Consider the following 21010-nt stretch of genomic DNA (forward strand, 5'->3'; position numbering starts at 1 on the left):
GATCTGGGTTTGAGCCTGGCCTTGGTCATGTTCCCATCCCTGTCCCATCTCTCACACCTCTTGATTTCTCTGACTGCATCTATCAATAAAAACTGGTAAAAATGGCCCAGAAAGCCTTTCCCGATCCCATTCTCCATCTTTCTCCTACCACATTCCATTTTCTCTCTACTGTCCTATCTAATTAAATATATAGCAATATCTATAAATATATGTCACACAAATATAAATACAAGGTTGTGTGGATTAGTTAAGTACATTTCTAGCACTGTGCTTTTTATTAAGCTGTATTATGCACTGTCATCCATCTATTTGTATAGCAAAGCTTCCATTCATATTCCCCAGGCAATCAAGATCCAGAGGCTGATTGGAGCTTAATATACAGATTAAGCTACAGCTACTGAGAAGGTGCCAGCTTCACTACACTAAAATTAAATCCACTTCTATAGACACACACATGTTTAATTAGCTATCTAAATGGGGACATAACTTAGACTTCTATTGTTTTTATATAATGCTAATTATAATCACTACAGACCAATCCTAAACCACAACCTAACCCTTCCCCTAAAAGCAATTTATTTTATGTATTTATTCATGAATATTTTTATTCCAATTGAGAACATCCCCAAATGTCCCAAAAGGGAGGCTGTCACATTTAACTCACTTGGGGTACAAACAGATTGGGGCAATATTGTCCCCTAACTACAGCCATGTGTGTACATAGACAGTCAGCACATAGAGTTGAGTCACACAAACAGGCACACACTTACCGTGTGACCGGTGACCGGGGCTACATCCGAATATGCATACTTCCCTACTTTATCCTTGTGCGACCCCTCGTACACATGCGTTGACATTGTATTTTGGCTTCGATATACGCAACGCATAATTTAAATTCATTTTAACTGACTGATGTCAGTTCAGAAGACTCTGTGCTGTCAGTGAAGTGTTAAACATTTGACACACCAAGTCATGTGACAAAACAACATGGCGCCGATCACAGCGGTGTTTGACTTTGGGAGAAACGGCAACAAAACTACATCTGGTAAGAAACCTAATTAAGCTTTTACACTGAAACCAGTTTGAGTCAAAGATTAGAGTCTCTAGTGTGATCCGATATGACATTTTAAATTTGAGCGATTTATCACGAAACGCCACGCTGCTAAATGTACACTAATCTGTACTTTAGAGCATTTTTTCATTAGAAATCCTATTTTTACTGTGCAGTATCACATTGAGAATCAATGGGTTCATCCAAAAGCTGAAAAATTTTGCTTTCCAAGGCTTTTTATGGAGTTAGAATGATAATAAGGTGCATTTCGAATTGTTCTGAGACCAGTGCAGACAGACAGCACACTTAAGGTTAAGTCATTCACTAACTAGGGAGAAAGGGAGCATCCTATAGCTCTCTATGCAGCTAAGTGCATTCACTCCAAATAGCCGACCAAAAGGTAAGTTTCAGGCTGCAGATGATGTTTGGACTACTCAACATGTTTGGCAGACATAGGACAATGGTAATCAGTACATAGATTCATAATGTAAAAATTTATTTTAACATGGATGGCAGTGATTGGATGATGGTGGCCATTACTTTTAATCAGAATTATTTATGCTAATTTCTGATATAATGTCTGTACATCTCAAAAATATGAATAACCAACACTCCTGGAAACATAAACAATTAGATTTTTAAAAATCTGTCTTTCTATAGCTTGGTATTATTTAAGATTTCACAGCTATGTCTCGCTGTCCACATATGTTGATATAAATTTTTCGAAAAACTACTATAGAAATTATTATTATTATTATTATTATTATCTGCATGTTTATTAGGTGCTACTAGTTACAAATCAAAAAGGGAAATGGAAAATGCACACTGCAGTCACATTTGGGTCTCAGGAGGATATAGTGCGCTAAAAACAGTATGCCAATGGAGTAGGGTTTCCGAATTCTCAGTATTCATAATAGAGAAAGCGTGAAACACCCGAATGACCTACAGTACCATTTCTGGCAAGATTTCGATTTTTGATTGTACTTTCCCATAATGCCTCAGGAGCTGAGGAGACGTTACATTCAAAACGCTGAATTAAAAAAAAACTAGTGCTGACGACTTAACGCAGTAATTCAGTGCGAAAATTTCTATTAAGTATAACGCATAAAAACAAACTGCGCAATTAATCATGCCCCAGACCATAATAAGGAATATGCTCCTTCATGTTTTTACGAGTCTCGGTCAGCAGGGGACAGAAAGTGCAACTCCAGCTGAAAAGGTAATGTTCAGCAGGTGTACAGAACGAACAAACCACACTTACTGCGTGAATGTGTCATATATTCAGGTCACGGGACAGTGCCCAAGTTCCCGAATAAAGTATGTCCAGAATATATTTATACTACTTGCAAACCTAAAGAACATATTTTTTTACTGGCCGAGAAGTGTGTTCTTCATCAAATGCAGTACTGTACATACTCTGGCAGTATACAATTTCAAACACAGGGCAGTTCTTACTATTACATTTGGTTCCCTGCGGTCCAAAAACCTGGCCTCAAAAGTCATGTCAGCAAAACTGAATACATAAAATTATTGTCAGGTAAAAAGCACTTCTAATTGGCTAAATGATGTTAAGCTTCTACACTGACTCTTTTTTACCATACAGAACCTAGGGCTATCACAGGGACAGGTGTGATATATATTAAGACACCTATTTCAGTGATATCTCTCAGGACATAGGCACCTTTTATGTGTGGTACTAAAAAAAATAACTTACAGCAGCTTTAAGCTGAGACAAAAGAAGCTGATCACACCACTTCAAATGTAGACTTCCCCTCACACATACACACTGTGTTTTTGCACTAAATTAAGCAAAGTTTTGGAACATTCACACTCGTTCACAGACTGCTGAGAGTTTCATTGACTCCTACCTCTATTGCATCAGGAACTCTGGAGTTCTTACACAAACACACACACACACACACACACACACACACAAACACACACATAAACAAACGTGTGCAGACCAGAAAAGATGAAAATCTGAAATCCTGCTGGGAATCGCTTTAATGGTGCCATAAAAGTGTTATTATGTTTGACTGACTTTAGGGCACGGCTAAATAGATATCAAATAAATGCACAAGGCAATCACCAGATAAGGAAATGGCATGTATTGAATTTTATACTATATGTGTGCATCATTTGTGAGCATGTGTGGGTTGCTCAGATGAGAACTACGTTGTATCTTCATTCATCATCTGCATGCTGTCGACACAAAACAGGAGCCCTCTCAAATATAAACAAATCTGGCCCGTGTAACACAGAGATAACACAAACCACTGCATCCATGTCAATAATTACAATAGATGAAATATCTCCCTGTAGAACAGAATGGATGAATTTGTACAGCATTTCACACACGGCAAGCGTCACAGCTCTCCTCCTTGCATCCGCTACAGAAGCATATTTATTATAGAATATTCTGGCCAAAATGATATTAATAAAGTAGTAAATTTATAGCAGGTGGGCTACATTGCATTTGATGGATTTTTTACAAACTTCTCACTGTCAGTTGTAATCCAGCAGGAAGTGACCTTGATGTGGAAAATGTAACTTGAGCATGATTACCGCTGCTTCATCCTGTGCAACAACCGTTTTGACAGGCAAAGACGATGTCTCTGAGCCAAAAATTTACTAAAACCCCAGAGCGTTTTCAGCTCTCAAAGCTAGGTCAAAAAACCAACACTTTAAACCAGGCACCTTGCTGTCGTCGGTGGAAGAGTGTGAGAAATAATTAAATTAAAAACCATGGTGGCAAATATTGAACTGCTCATGAAATATTTAAGTCACATTTGATGATGAGTGACCTTTCGTGTTAAGTATCCTCTAATGTTAACAAAATGACTACTTCAGTCACAGTTCATGGAATGTATGTATACTGTACTGTGCAAAAGTCTTAGGCACATAAGATTTTTCACAAAAACTTTTGTCTTAAAATGGTTATTTATATCTTCAGCTTTAGTGTGTCAACAGGAAATAAAAATGTTAGACTCCCAAAAATTCCTTTTGCAAATAAAATTGATCAGAATAGAATAGAAGAACAGGGAGCCCTGCAACAGGTGGCATGCCTCCACAGAGCCCCCTGCTGAACATAGAGTCTGTCTGGGATTACATGCAAATGAGACAGCCTAAATAGAAAGAAGAACTGTGGCAAAATCTCCAAAAAGCTTAGAACATCCTATCTGCCAACAAACAAGTAAAAAATTGTCCAAGTGTCCCTAAACCACACCCTGAAAAAAAATTCAGACGGTGAAATTTTATTTTTTTAGGTGTCTAGTGCCTTCCTGAGCCTATGTCCTACTAAAAAAAAACATATATATATATATATATATACAGTGGTGTGAAAAAGTGTTTGCCCCCTTCCTGATTTCTTATTTTTTTGCATGTTTGTCACAATTAAATGTTTCAGATCATCTAACAAGTTTAAATATTAGTCAAAGATAACACAAGTAAACACAAAATTCAGTTTTTAAATGAAGGTTGTTATTATTAAGGGAAAACAAAATCCAAACCTACATGGCCCTGTGTGAAAAAGTGTTTGCCCCACCTGTTAAAACATAACTTAACTGTGGTTTATCACACCTGAGTTTAATTTCTCTAGCCACACCCAGGCCTGATTACTGCCACACCTGTTCTCAATCAAGAAATCACCTAAATAGGACCTGCCTGACAAAGTGAAGTAGACCAAAATATCTTCAAAAGCTAGACATCATGCCGAGATCCAAAGAAATTCAGGAACAAATGAGAAAGAAAGTAATTGAGATCTATCAGTCTGTAAAAGGTTATAAAGCCATTTCTAAAGCTTTGGGACTCCAGAGAACCACAGTGAGAGCCATTATCCACAAATGGCAAAAACATGGAACAGTGGTGAACCTTCCCAGGAGTGGCCGGCCGACCAAAATTACCCCAAGAGCGCAGTGACGATTCATCCAAGAGGTCACAAAAGACCCCACAACAACATCCAAAGAACTGCAGGCCTCACTTGCCTCAGTTAAGGTCAGTGTTCATGACACCACCATAAGAAAGAGACTGGGCAAAAATGGCCTGTATGGCAGAGTTCCAAGATGAAAACCACTGCTGAGCAAAAGAACATTAAGGCTCGTCTCATTTTTGCCAGAAAACATCTTGATGACCCCCAACACTTTTGGGAAAATACTCTGTGGACTGACGAGACAAAAGTTGAACTTTTTGGAAGGTGTGTGTCCCATTACATCTGGCGTAAAAGTAACACCGCATTTCAGAAAAAGAACATCATACCAACAGTAAAATATGGTGGTGGTAGTGTGATGGTCTGGGGCTGTTTTGCTGCTTCAGGACCTGGAAGACTTGCTGTGATAAATGGAACCATGAATTCTGCTGTCTACCAAAAAATCCTGAAGGAGAATGTCCGGCCATCTGTTCGTGACCTCAAGCTGAAACGAACTTGGGTTCTGCAGCAGGACAATGATCCAAAACACACCAGCAAGTCCACCTCTGAATGGCTGAAGAAAAACAAAATGAAGACTTTGGAGTGGCCTAGTCAAAGTCCTGACCTGAATCCTATTGAGATGCTGTGGCATGACCTTAAAAAGGCAGTTCATGCTCGAAAACCCTCCAATGTGGCTGAATTACAACAATTCTGCAAAGATGAGTGGGCCAAAATTCCTCCACAGCACTGTAAAAGACTCATTGCAAGTTATCGCAAACGCTTGATTGCAGTTGTTGCTGCTAAGGGTGGCCCAACCAGTTATTAGGTTTAGGGGGCAATCACTTTTTCACACAGGGCCGTGTAGGTTTGGATTTTGTTTTCCCTTAATAATAACAACCTTCATTTAAAAACTGCATTTTGTGTTTACTTGTGTTATCTTTGACTAATATTTAAACTTGTTTGATGATCTGAAACATTTAAGTGTGACAAACATACAAAAAAATAAGAAATCAGGAAGGGGGCAAACACTTTTTCACACCACTGTATATAAACCTCTACAAAATAATTTTTCTCTCTTAAAAAATAATTTCTCTCTTACATTTTTTTTCTTTCTCTCTCTCTATAAATGTTTTTTTTTTCTCTCAAAAATGTTTTTTCTCCTCAAGAGGCAACACAAAATAAATTGTTTTTTTATTATTATTGCTAGCTAGCTAACAATTAGCGTTTGATCCCACCTCGGCCACCAGGTGCCACTATCAGTAAGCATGAAATCTTACAAGGTGACAGATGACAGCTGTGGTACTTGATCTGTTGATTTATAGTTGTATAATACTCTAAAAGAATGTTTTGCAAATCTTAATCAAGGAAAGAAACATATAATGTTTGAGAGTCGACTAGTACATGAAATCCCACAATTAAATATATATACCCCAGGTTACATATGTTTCATATGGCATTCATTGTCAAGTGTAACAACGGGAGTTTTTTTCTATCTATTTTGATGGCAGGAATATGGATGCTGCTGTTCATAATGTGCTTTTTTAATTTGTTGGCCCATGTAAACATGCACTAGATAGATGTCTTTGCCCGTTTTGATGCCTTTCGCTGTGTTTTCAGTTTTAAATACTGTTGTGGCATCGGGGGCATGGTTGAGCATTCATCCAGAGAGAGAGAAAGAGGTAAGGGTGCACACACCTGAGCCTGATAATGTCTAACACCTGTTTCTAATTGCAGCAAGCAGTGGGAAGAGTGGTATAAAGGGACCACGCCAGCGACGAGACAGGGAGAGAGAGACCCGTGTGTACTGCTGAAAAGCCCTTTTGAGTTGTCTATTAAAAATCATACCTTTGAGTTGAAATCCCAAGTTTCCCGTTTCCTCCTTTCCCACCCATCGATCCTCTTTACATTGGTGCTGAAACCCGGGAAGTTGGAGGAAGTACGCCATCATGGAGTCCTCACAGTTGGCGGAAGTCCTCAAGTCCCTTGCCGGTTTGCATCACACCCACCATCAGGCCCTGCTTGAGCTACGCCAAGACCAAGATCGCCACTTTCATGAGATACTCCGAGCTCAAGCAGAGGACCAGCATGTGATCTGGAGCCTCCTCAGCCAGGAGAAAGCCCCGACCGTGACCCCGGACACAGCAGCCCCCATGCCCCCGAAGATGATCCAGAGGCCTTCCTGGATCTTTCTGAGCAGACAGCCAAGATCTGGGGATGGCCGCGTGCTCAGTGGGCGGCCAGGCTCACTCCCTTGTTGTCTGGGGAAGCCTAACTCGCAGCACAACAACTGCCGGTGGCAAGTCTCCTGGTCTACGATGACCTGAGGAAGACCATCTTGCAGCAGTTCGGCCGCAGCCCGGAGCAGTACCGACAGCTCTTACACTCGATGAAGTTGGAGGGGGCCGACCGACTGTTTGCCTTCACCCAACAGCTCCGGGATGCCGGGAAGTGGCTGCTGGTGGAGGACCGCGACATCGAGGGAATTATTGACCAGGTGGTGCTGAAGCAGCTGATCTGTCGGCTACCAAAAGGAAAGGTGGAGTGGGTCCAGTGCCACTGCCCGGCATCGCTGGAGGAGGCCGTCCAACTGGCGGAGGACCATCTGTCAGTGTACCAGAGGGCAGAAGAGCCCTCCCATTCTCTCACCCCTCACCCTATGTTTTCCCCGATCTCTCCCCCCCTCCCCCACTCTCAGTCTGCTCTCTCACCACAGCCCATCCCAGTACCCCAGAGACGTGGAATCCTGCCTCCAAAGCTGGTTCCCTGTTCATGGGGTTTTGTTCCCTGGGGACCTCATTGCCTCATTGCTCTCCTCCTCAGGTGGATGTACCCACCGACACAGGTGCGGGTGTGACGCCTGGGCCAGCCTGCTGGAGTTAAGGGGATCCAGGACACTTCTGGGACCAATGCCCCATGATGGGGCTGGGAACTGTAGTACGGATCCTGGATACTCCACGGGCTGCCCCCAATTGAGCCGGAGCATACAGAATACCGGTAAGTGTCAAGGGGAGTACTCATCAAGCCTTGGTGGATACGGGCTGTAACCAGACCACTATCTACCAATGTTTGGTTCAACACAAGGCTTTGGGCACAAACAAAAGTGTGAAGATGAAGTGTGTGCATGGGGATATTCACAACTACTCTGTAGTGACCCTCGTAATCAAATTCCAGGGAAAAAAGCATAGAGTGGAGGCGGCGGTTTGTTCCTGCCTCACCCATCCACTAATTCTGGGAACTAATTGGCAAGGAGTTTAAAAATGTGTTAAAGGGAATATGTGTGGATGGGTCCTGCAAGAAAGCTGCTAGATGTGAAGTGTGCGATGCTTTGGCAGGGGAGGTGGAGCCAGGGCCTTCTTCACCAGCTCCACGTCAGGGTGATGTGAGGGAGGGGGAGGCTTCAGCCCCTCCCGTTCTTAGAGGGTTTTCCGAAAGGAATTTCCCGCTAGAGCAGTCAAGAGATAAAACCCTTAGGCATGCCCTCGACCAAGTGAAAGTTATTGATGGCCAGTGACTCCAACCAAACATCGCACTTTCATATCCCTATTTTTCTATAATAAAAGAGCGGTTGTATCGAGTGATGCAGGACGCTCAAACAAAAGAGGATACAACCCAACTATTAATACCGCAGAGCCGGCGGGAAATGTTATTCCAGTCAGCTCATTATAATCCGATGGCGGGTCACTTAGGGGAGAGAAAAACACTGAACCGACTAATGGCCCATTTCTATTGGCCGGGCATTTGAGGGGATGTTCGCAGGTGGTTGTCAGCTGGTGAATCCACCATCCACCCCAAGAGTGCCATTGCACCCCTTTCTGTTAATCGAAGTCCCCTTCGAAAGAATTGGCATGGACCTCGTCGGGCCATTAGAGCGGACAGCATGTGGACATCGCTTTGTCCTAGATCTGGTGGACTATGCAATGCGGTATCCGGAAGCAGTGCCTCTGTGCAACATCTCGGCACATAGTGTTGCGGAGGCACTCTTCAAAATAATCTTCCGAGTGGGGATTCCGAAAGAAATTCTTACTTATCAAGGCACGACATTTATGTCTCGTATACTCCGCGAACTCTACTAATTATTGGGTATTAAATCGATTCACACCATCCACAAACAGATGGGTTGGTGGAGCGATTTAATAAAACCCTGAAAAATATGATTCGTAAGTTCGTACACGAGGATGCTAGAAATTGGGATAAATGGCTCGAACCCATTATTTGCAGTGCGAGAGGTCCCACAAGCCTCCACAGGATTTTCCCCATTCGAGCTGCTGTATGGGTGGCACCCGCGCAACGTGCTCGACGTCATATGGGAAACTTGGGAGGAGGGACCTTCAAACAGTAAAAAGCGAAATTCAGTACGTTCTTGATCTTCGAGCAAAACTCCACACCCTGGGACAACTAACACAAGAGAATTTGCTCCAAGCTCAGGAACATCAGGGCCGACTGTATAACAGGGGCACTCAGCTATGGGAATTTGCACCGGGAGATAAAGTGCTCGTATTACTCCCCACATCGAGCTCCAAATTACTCAGCAAGTGGCAAGGGCCCTTTGAGGTCACACGACGAGTGGGGGATCTCGATTATGAGGTAAAACGAACTGACAGAAGGGGTGCATGTCAAATATACCATCTCAACCTTCTGAAATTATGGAGGGAGGTGGTCCCTGTGACATTGGCTACTGTAGTTCTGGAGAGGGCAGAGCTCGGACCGGAGGTGAACACAAAAAACAATCATGTCGCCCCGGTCACTTGTGGAGACCACCTCTCAACGTATCAAGTCACAGAGGTTGCCGAGTTGCAGAAAGAATTTGCAGACGTGTTTTCTCCTCTGCCGGGTCGTACAAACCTCATCCAGCACTACATTGAGACTGAACCGAGGGTACTGGTACGTAGTCGTCCCTACCGACTGCTCGAACACAAAAAAAAAACAGTTTGGGAAGAATTAGATGCAATGCTAGATAAGGGAGTAATAGAGGAATCCCACAGCGATTTGTCCAGCCCTGTTGTTCTAGTGCCTAAGAGTGATGGGTCTGTACAGTTCTGTGTGGAATATAGGAAAGTCAGTGTGGTGTCTAAATTTGATGCATACCCATTGCCTCATGTTGATGAGTTGCTTGATCGGTTGGGCACCGTTCCCTTTTATTCGACACTGGATTTGACAAAGGGTTATTGGCAGATCCCCTTAATGCCAATATCCCACGAAAAAACGGCCTTCTCCACACCATTTGGATTACACCAATTTGTGACATTTCCATTTGGTTTGTTTGGAGACCCAGCTACGTTTCAGTGCCTCATGGACCAAATCCTCAGACTGCACTCTACTTTTGCCGCTGCCTATCTGGATGACTTCCTTTCCAGAAATGGGGGGGAGTGGTAGACAAACCAGATGTCTCCCAGGCCTGAGTCAGGCGGTGGGTATATGTGGCAGCAGGGGCATGGTCAAGCATTTGTCCGGAGAGAGAGAAAGCGGTAAGGGTGCACATACCTGAGCCTGATAATGTCTAACACCTGTTTCTAATTGCAGCAAGCAGTGGGGAAAGTGGTATAAAGGGATCACACCAGCGACAAGACAGGGAGAGAGAGACCCGTCTGAAAGAGACTGTTGTGTTTAAACGAAAGTGTGTACTGCTGAAAAGCCCTTTTGAGTTGTCTATTAAAAATCATACCTTTGAGTTGAAATCCCAAGTTTCCTGTTTACAACTGTGTTCAGAGGCATGACTCGTGTTAGCATTGCCCAAATAAATGAAATCATAGCGCTTCTGCACTGTGTCGAGTTAAAGGAAGATGCAGAGCTGCTTGAGGAAATGGTGTGCGCTTTCTTTTCAAACATTGTCCAGCTGCCTTGTTGTCCCTCGGTCTGTGAAATTCACAAGGATATGTATTGTTACTGAGCCTATTACAGCAAGAGGTTTCAAAACGGGAAAAGACATATATCTAGCGCATGTTTAAATGGGCCAACAAATTAAAAAAGTACATTATCAATAGCAGCATCCATTTTCGTTTAAAACTTTAGCACAATACTGTATATTCAGTTATTTTTAAGGGGGGTTACGTTTTTAAAAGGAAATTCTATAGGTAGTTTTCGGGTTGTGCAACCCAAATTGTTTAATGCTGAACCATCAGACAAAGCATCTAACTATTTTAAATACTTTTTACGAAAAATACAAACTTTTTAGCAAGACACTTGTAAGATGTAAAACTATAATAAAGTGATCAAGAATGGCAGTAGGTTGATGTACCATCCAACACTGATCGTACCGGAAAACGATCGAGCCAAGTATTATTGAATTGGTTACCTCCTCAGATGAATGTGAACGCGAAATTAAGATCAGGTGAAACTATAAACTAACTAGCTTAAAGGGATAGTTCACCCAAAACTGAAAATTCTCTTATCATTTACTTACCCTCATGCCTTTCCAGATGTGTATGACTTTCTTTCTACAGCAGAACACAAATAAAGATTTTTAGAAGTATATTTCAGCTCTGTAGGTCCGTACAATGCAAGTGAATGGTGATCAGACCTTTGTAGCTCCAAAATTCACATAAAGACAACATAAAAGTAATCCATTTGACTTCAAATCCATGATCCATTTAAATCCATATCTTCAGAAGCAATTTTGCAATTCCTTTTTTACTCTAAATCTCTACATTAACTTTCACTTTCAGATGTGAAAGTGAAACTAAACATGCACCACATGTGACTTTCCGATGTAAAAGTGAACATTAAAATGGAGATTTAGAGTAAAAAAAAAGACTTACATTTGTATCTGTTTCTCACCCATACTTACTATATCGCTTATAAATATATGGATTTAACCACTGGAGTCTTTTTGGAGCTACAAAGGTCTAATCATCATTCAGTTGCATTGTGTGGACCTACAGAGCTGAGATATTCTTCTAAAAATCTTTGTTTGAGTTTTGCTGAAGAAAAAAAGTCATACACATCTGGGATGGCATGAGGGTAAGTAAATTATGAGAATTTTCATTTTTGGGTAAACTATCCCTTTATAGGGTCACTCAGTAATTTGTTTTAAATTCATTTTTATTTTTTGTCTTTTGTCTTTTGTACTTACACTGACACCTAGGGGCGTGGATGCAGCATCTTCAAACGTAAATGTTTTCAGTTACCGATACCTTTGTAGAAATTCAATATTCACAGTCAGCCATGATTAATATAATCCATGAGTGAAAGTGTCCAATAACAGGGCAATTATTTAAATTAAGCTAGTAGTATTGGCAGCCCCCCATGAGGAGACCCTCTCTGTGTAGAATAAAACGGCTTTAATAAGGTTACTGATGTGGAATGAAGGGGAATGCTAACTATTTTAGAGCTCCTTGATTGATAGATTGCTTAAAAATTGATTGATACATTAATTTATTTAATATGCTTTCACAGTCCTCCCTTTACCTTTGCATGGCCTTTTAACCAACCCTTGAGATTCTTTTTAAATCACACTTTATGAAGCAGTATTCTATTAAAATAGCTAATTTAATGTGCTTTAGAAGCTAATTCATCCATCTCTGTCAAAAAGTGTGATGGGGCTTAGAGATCAGTTTTGCTGACAAGATGTTTATATGACACAAAATTTATGGCTCCAAATAGATTGAAGTTTTAAGCATATAGTTGTTCTGCGGCGTGTAGTCTTTTAAATAGACTGTCAGAAAAAGATGGATCTCCTATACTTTTATAGCCACCCACCCTCCTTCCGCTCTCTCTCTCTCTCTGTGTGTTTCAAAGGAACACACACAGGGTTTGTGTCTTAATCATACTGTCTATGGCAGTATGTGGTAGGGAGGGAGGGAGAGCTGCATAGTAGATTTGCTCCAAAGAGAGCATCTTTTTTAATATTAACATTTTATTGATTCAAAAACAGGATTAAAGAAACAGAACATACAAACACAGAATCAAATTATATCAAAATAGATGTCCCTCCCCCTGAATATACCCCCTACACTACAAACAACCAGTGGTCCAACACAAAATGAAAGTATACACACATACAAATACAAATAATAAAAAAATTAAATAAATAAATAAATAACAGACAAGAGGAAACACTTAAGAATATTAAAAAAATAATAATACCCGTCACTGAGCACCCTCTAAAAAGGCAAAATACCTGCCCCATTTCTTATCATATGCATCTGAACTGCCAAGCCGTCTATACGACATCCCTTCAAATGACGCTACCTTGCCCAATTCAGTGCACCATTCATGAAAAGAGGGAGTGCCCACTGATTTCCATCCCCTCAGAATTATCTTTCTCCTGATCATCACGCTGGTGAGGACCCACCCTTTTACATATTTATCGGTTATATCAATAACCGCCCATTACCCAACACACAAAGTCTGGGACAGAACAGAATTTGAGTGCCCAGAACCTCGCAAACAAAATTCTGGACTCTCAACCAAAACTCCCAAATCCTAGGACAAGACCAGAAAGCATGGGTTATATCTCCATCCTCTAACTGGCATTGCCAGCAGGTGGGTGTATCTTTTAGACCAAGCTTAAATAATCTGGAGGGAGTCCAGTAGAAACAGTGTAATATCTTGAATTGCATAAGGCGAACCTTTGCATCTCTGGACATGATCTTAACATTTTTCAAAATCCTTCCCCACACCCCATCTTCCAATATCAAATTCAAATCTTTTTCCCATAACCTCTTAAGAGATGTTAACGCCCCACCCCTAAGACTCTGGATCAATAAGGAATAATACACTGAAGATTCATGACCTTTTCTAAAAGCAGCAAGTACAAGGGTATCTGCCACTTTAGGGGGCTGCGTACTACTCCCAAAGGTGGTACAGAGTAGATGGCGCAACTGTAAGTACCTGAAGAATTGAGATCTGGTAATCCCAAAATGTTGAACTATATATTTTCAAAGGATCTCAACACTCCACTCTCATATAGGTCACCGAGCGTATTAACCTCCCTCACAATCCACTCTGTCCAGCAGAAAGGGGACTTATTAATACATAATTTTGGGTTCAGTCATTTGCTCGAAGCAACATTTAAATAAATGTCCAAATTAAACACTCTGGACACTTTTGTCCAAAAGAGGGCATCTTTAATCAGCATCCAGAGCTGGAGATGAAAGATCTCGATTTTATCCTTCATGTCTCAGTCAGGGCATTAGCTGGATACTTACACATACTGTACCTACCGACACACATTTTGACCCTACATAAACACAAGCATACTCTCACATATTCACTAATTAAAACACACAAAACTAAAAATAAAAAGACAAACTGACAAGACACAAAGAGACACTCAAACCAATGTGATGTCATGAGTATTCGTAGGTATTGCCACTTAAGTGTGGTTCTTGCACATGAACATTTGCCTATGTTTGCACAGATTATTGACAGCATCTACAATGTTAATCACTTTACTTAAGAACAACTTTGGAGATATAAAATTCAGTTATCGATTATTCATTACTTAATTATTAATTCATATTGTATGTTTCAATGTTTATCCAAACACACTGTACATAATTGTGTGTGTGTATTGTAAGTGTTAAGTACAGAACGAATATCTACGAACAAAAATGAAAACAAACCTGTGTCAAACTGTTCCATCTCCTCCATTAAACGGAAAAATACATCACAAAGTACCCTAACCTATATTACACAAGGCTCATTGAAGACAGAACTACACTAGACTGTATGCTCTGAGGTCACATTATAAACCTAGAAATTATTCAGCCACCTGTGACCTTGTCCAATTGGCAGGATGTAACTTTAAATTTTGTTTCTCCATGAGTCAGAATTTGGTGGAGAGCTGAGTGATTGTAGACTCTGTTGTATAACGATAAAAAGAAAGTCCTTGTGCTGCTGCTCTGTGAAGAAAGCCCAAGCCAGTGTCATATATAATCACATGCATCAGATTTTGTTTCATTGTGCCAGCAACAGAGTAATGTAGAAAACTGTAGTAATATATCAATGCATATTTCACAATGAATTTGCTATACACAATATATACAAGACATTAATACACTTTAAATTTGGCCATCAAGTTCCCTAAAGAGCGTGTCATTAGACTTTTTTGCAATCTGTCCTTGTCTCGTGACTTGCAAGAATAACAGATTTAAGAAGTTTTAATAGTGTCTCTAATTTATAATGTAGCAAAAATGGTGTAAGAGTTGGTAAGTTCAAGTGATGTGTGTCTTAGTTCATATTTTCCATGTATTACAATGTTGAAGTATTCTTATTTGTGTTTTTATTAAGCTTATTAATAAAGTTTATAAAACTTTATTTTAAAATAGTTTTTACTGTATTTTACTTATTGTATTAAAGGTGCTGTAAGTGATTTTTTCATGGAAAGGTAAGCAAAATTTTTTCCTAATCCCTGAAAGCATTACTGAAATAAGTGTCGTGAGATATCTCACCTGTCTCTGTGACAGCTTTAGATTCTGTAAAAAGCAAACGCTGTTCGACCTGTCAATAATTTTGCGCATTCTCATTGTATTGTAGTTTCAGCTAATTATTGAGGTTTACTGCCATTTTTATGCCATGTTGTTCATAACAGTTGTTATTTGAGGGCACTATTTTACTGCTGTTGTTTTTAACAACCGTCGGTCTCAATTTGGGGTGCTTCTCAAACAGTAGGCTGCAGCCTAGTTAGGCTGTGTCCTTCCTAGACCAGTCCTTCTGAGGCAGTAGGCTAGACTCCTCCTCAGCATTTAGCGCTAGAGATGTTCTAGTAATTGCGCATGGCAAACCATATGCTTAGACCCATGTGATATTTTACTTTGTTTAGAAAACCCATATACATCAGAAAACGAGAAATATGTCCTTAATCTCTTAATTATTTTAGCAATTTTGTTTTATTCACAAAGCTAGTCACTCAAAAATGTATATTTAAAAATGTTTTAAGAATTTATACTTAAACCCTTTCAAATATGAAAAAAAACAAACCTTATACTTGTAAAAACTATAAAACTTTTAAAGCTTTTCAAATTCATGTAATTGTCCTTTTATTAATTTTTATATTTCTTTTTTGTGTGTGTGTGCTTTGTATCTTCTAATTTGTTGTATTGTCTAAACTACTTGCATTTTTTATTTTTGTACATATTGTCATTGCTGCAAATGCAAATAAAAACTTGAATAGAGAGAAAAAAACAAGTTGCATCATAAAGGTTTCCGCCTCCGCGGTCACGCGACTTGTTTTCACACTTTTTTAAAATAATTTGGGACATGTGCAAATGATTGTGGTGACTGAAGGCCACGAAGGATACAACTGATGCAACCTCCAAAATATGGCAATGAAGGCTGCGAAACGAGGCTGCCTTCCAAGGGTCCTCACAATTGAGACGGCCTTCAACGGTGCTTGATGACGTGGCAGCCGAGATATCCAGCCTAACGAGGCTGCAGCCTTCCGATTGAGGAGTGCAGGGTATTGGAAAGAGAGGGTGTGGTTAATTCAATGGCTCAGTCTCTTGGAAGTAGAACGGCTAAAATCACTTACAGCATCTTTAAACATTTTGAATCTACTTGGTTACAATGGTTTTTTAGAGGAATGATTGTTCCTCTGATTAAATATATATATTTATATATTTCAGAGAATTTGCATAAATATATACACTCACTTATATATACTCAAATATATAGCACTTCATTAGGAACACCTGTACTCCTACTTATTCATGCGGTTATCTAATCAGCCAATTGTGTGACAGCAGTGCAATGCATAAAATCATGCAGATACGGGCCAGGAGCTTCAGTTAATGTTCACATCACCCTTAGAGTATTTCAGTAACTGCTGATCTCCTGAGATTTTCAGGCACACAGTCTCTAGAGTTTACTCAGAATGTTGCCAAAAAAAATACATCCAGTGAGCGGCAGTTCTGCGAACGGAAACGCCTTGTTGATGTGAGATCAACAGAGAATGGCCAGACAGGTTTGAGCTGACAGAAAGGCTATGGTAACTCAGATAACCACTCTCTACAATTGTAGTGAGCAGAATAGCATCTCATAAAGAACAACATGTTGAACCTTGAGGCAGATGGGCTACAACAGCAGAAGACCACGTCAGGCACTTATTAGGACCATAATGTTCCTTATAAAGTGCTCAGTGAGTGTTTATTGTCAAATGGCTGTAAAATATGGAGATGTACTTGTTTAAGTAATATTGCTCAGTCCTGTTTGCTGTTACACAGAAGTTGTTGGCCTCAGAGTTTGAACACAATATATGTAACAGGTTTGCAGTTTTATATTAACTGAAATTAAAAGATTTCCACTTGGCTGTTTCTCTGCATGTGTATTGTGTCTGTATGTGTGTGTGTGATAGAAAGAGAGAGAGAGAGATGCAGACAATTTTGGCAGAGTGTGACTGGAGCTGGCAAGAAGCATTCCTACATAATTAATAGTGTGAGGTATAAGACAGGGCGGCATGGTGTTTTACTTTTGAGGAGATAGTGTCAAGGTGTTTTGGCAAAAGGTTGTCATTCTATGCCAGAAAAATGTTTGCTTACAAATGTGTGTGGTTTTGTTTATTAGTGCGGTCATGTATAATTTGCCCAACAGACATTACATGTTCCCAGAAATTCCATTAAGAGGCATAAGACAGCAACACAATAATATATTTTCACCCGTAAATGGCCCGGTGTCAAGCGGCAGGGGTAATAAATAATAACCTACTTCTCTACGCAGATCCTGGTTGGATACGATAATGACATTGGGTGGATCTCCCACTGCAGTGGCGGCTTCTCCAATGTTGGTGAAGATTACCTCGGCAATCAGGACATGCCTGGGGTCCAGGTTAAGCACCTCACATAATCTAGAACACAAAGCACATCACAAAAGCAATTATTTGCATAATATGACATTCTGAGTGGTCTCCTGATGTTTTTCTTGAAACCATGACAGTCAAATGAATGTAAAATTGGGCAATGGTGAGCAGAGCTCAAAGGTGAGAGTAATTAGTGGTGCTTGGTTAAGCAAGACAAATACTTGAGGTTAGGGGTTTTCAAAACTATTTGCCGTGCAAATATATATATATTTTTCAGCAGATAAATCACAATAAATCACAATAAATAGATAAATCGATAAATTCTAAATGAACGTTAATCAGCTATTTTTACCTGCTTAACAATAAAAGGGTGTGAAAAATCCCATATACTAACATTTAGGGAGGGACCTGAGCTATATCTAAGAACTAGAATATCATAGCCATTGATTTGGTGATGGATTTTTTTTACTTGGACCAATCAGCAACCACCCAGACTATCTTAGCAACCACCTACCAATGCCCTGTCAACACCCAACAACAACCACAGCAACAAGTTTTACACAATCAAGCACCACACACTTTTTCTTCATGGAAATTAAAAATCTAGACTTACTTCTGTGACAGCTGTAATTGCACAATTAAAAAAATAGAGACAGGGGAAGGCTTGATTCATCAACAGCTCAAGCTTATGCTGAGGTACACAAAATCCCAGGTTTCTTATTAACGCTGAATTTCAAGCAAATCAAAAAATAAGCAAATACGTTTTCAAGTTAAAACAGCATGGAAAAAAACACTTGCACAAGCAAATTGCCTCTTAACGAAAAGCTGAAATCTCTAATTTCTGTAATTCATTCTTCACCATGTGTGTGTGTGTGTGTGAATGTGTGTCCTGTGTTTCTACCTCCGAAGCCCCAAAGATATTTAAGATGCAATTGTTGGCACATGATCAAACAAGGAGTCATTTCTCACCAGCAACGTTAAGAGAACACTGAGGCAGCACCAAACGTTTTAGTGGCTATGTGAAATATAGATTTCCTTCATTCTACCAGACTTGGTATTTTTATACACTGATCAGCCACAACATTAAAACCACTGGCAGGTAAAGTGAATAACATTGATTATATTGTTATAATGGCGCCTGTCAAGGGATGGGATATATTAGGCAGCAAGTGAACAGTCAGTTCTTGAATTTCATGTGTTGGAAGCAGAAAAAATGGGCAGGCGTAAGGATCTGAGCGACTTTGGCAAGAGCCAAATTGTGATGGCTAGACGGGTGTTCCCGGTATGCAGTGGTTAGTACCTATCAAAAGTGGTCCAAGGAAGGACAACCGGTGAACCGGCGACAGGGTCATGGGCGCCCAAGGCTCATTGATGCGAATGGGGAGCAAAGGCTTGCCCGTATGGTACAATCCCACAGAAGAGCTACTGTAGCATAAATTGCTGAAAAACTTAATGCTGGCCATGACAGAAAGGCTTCAGAACACAGTGCATCGCAGCTTGCTGTGCGTAGCCGCAGACCGGTCAGAGTGCCTATGCTGACCCCTGCCCACCGCCAAAAGCGCCTACATTCGGCATGTGAGCATCAGAACTGGACTAAGGAGCAATGGAAGAAGATGGCCTGGTCTGATGAATCACGTTTTCTTTTAGGACGGCTGGGTGCATGTGCGTCATTTACCTGGGGAACAGATGGCAGCAGGATGCACTATGGGAAGAAGGCAGGCCACCGGAGGCAGTGTGATTCTCTGAGCAATGTTCTGCTGGGAAACCTTGGATCCTGGCATTCATGTGGATGTTACTTTGACACGTACCACCTACCTAAAGATTGTTGCAGACTATGTACACACATTCATGGCAACAGTATTCCCTAATGGCAGTGGCCTATTTCAGCAGGATAATGTGCCCTGCCACACTGCAAAAATTGTTCAGGAATGGTTTGAGAAACATGACAAAGAGTTCAAGGTGTTGACTTGGCCTCCAAATTCCCCAGATCTCAATCCTATTGAGCATCTATGGGATGTGCTGGACCAACAAGTCTGATCCATGGAGGCCCCACCTCGCAACTTACAGGAATTAAAGGATCTGCTGCTAACGTCTTGGTGCCAGATACCACAGGACACCTTAAGAGGTCTTGTGGAGTCCATGCCTCGACGGGTCAGAGCTGTTTTGGCAGCACAAGGGGGACCAACATGATATTAGGAAGGTGGTTTTAATGTTGTGGCTGATCTGTGTAAGTTCCATATAGGATGAATAAGCATTATCACATGAACAGGAGTGCTATTGTTCTGAATATCAACACAACATTTATTCGGTCATAGGCATGAGACTGATATTCAGTACAATAGCACTCATGCAAGGGTAGTATTGCTTTAATACAAAACAGCTCTTTAGACAAGAAGTTAATTTTGATTAACTTACATTTTAGACATAGTTATAGGCCAGTTATATTGTCTTATTTTTGCTCCGCTACTGAAAATAGCTGTGCATCAAAATACAAAACATATAAAAGGCTCAGGAGCACAAATATATTGTGCAGGTAATGATGAATCACACTGAGATGTAAAGTACAATGGTGAAAAGATAAGGCGAAAATAAGATGAAATACACTGGCGGCCAAAGGTTTGGAATAATGTACAGATTTTGCTGTTTCGGAAGGAAATTGGTACTTTTTGGAATTCACCAATGTGGCATTCAGCTGATCACAAAGTATAGTTAGGACATTACTGATGTAAAAAATAGCACCATCGCTATTTGAAAAAAGACATTTTTGATCAAATCTAGACAGGCCCCATTTCCAGCAGCCATCACTCCAACACTTTATCCTTGAATAATTATGCTAAATTGCTAATTTGGTATTTGAAAATCACTTACCATCATATCAAACACAGTTGAAAGCTATTTGGTTTGTTAAATGAAGCTTAATATTGTCTTTGTGTTTGTTTTTGAGTTGCCACAGTATGCAATAGACTGGCATGTCTTAAGGTCAATATTAAGTCAAAAATGGCAAAAAAGAAACAGCTTTCTATAGAAACTCGTCAGTTAATCATTGTTTTGAGGAATGAAGGCTATACAACACTTGAAACTGACAAAAAACTGAAGATTTCATACAAAGGTGTATACTACAGTCTTCAAAGACAAAAGACAACTGGCTCTAACAAGGACAGAAAGAGATGTGGAAGGCCAGATGTACAACTAAACAAGAGGATAAGCACATCAGAGTCTCTAGTTTGAGAAATAGACACCTCACATGTCCTCAGCTGACAGCTTCATTGAATTCTACCCGCTCAACACCAGTTTCATGTACAACAGTAAAGAGAAGACTCAG

At 40.4% G+C, this 21010-nt stretch overlaps 1 pseudogene; it reads right to left on the reverse strand.

Annotated features, from left to right (window-relative positions):
- LOC127446417 (P protein-like) overlaps positions 1–21010 on the reverse strand; it is a 232729-nt pseudogene that overhangs the window by 127960 nt on the left and 83759 nt on the right.

Source organism: Myxocyprinus asiaticus, chromosome 9, assembly GCF_019703515.2.
Source record: "Myxocyprinus asiaticus isolate MX2 ecotype Aquarium Trade chromosome 9, UBuf_Myxa_2, whole genome shotgun sequence".
Classification (NCBI taxonomy): Eukaryota; Metazoa; Chordata; class Actinopteri; order Cypriniformes; family Catostomidae; genus Myxocyprinus; species Myxocyprinus asiaticus.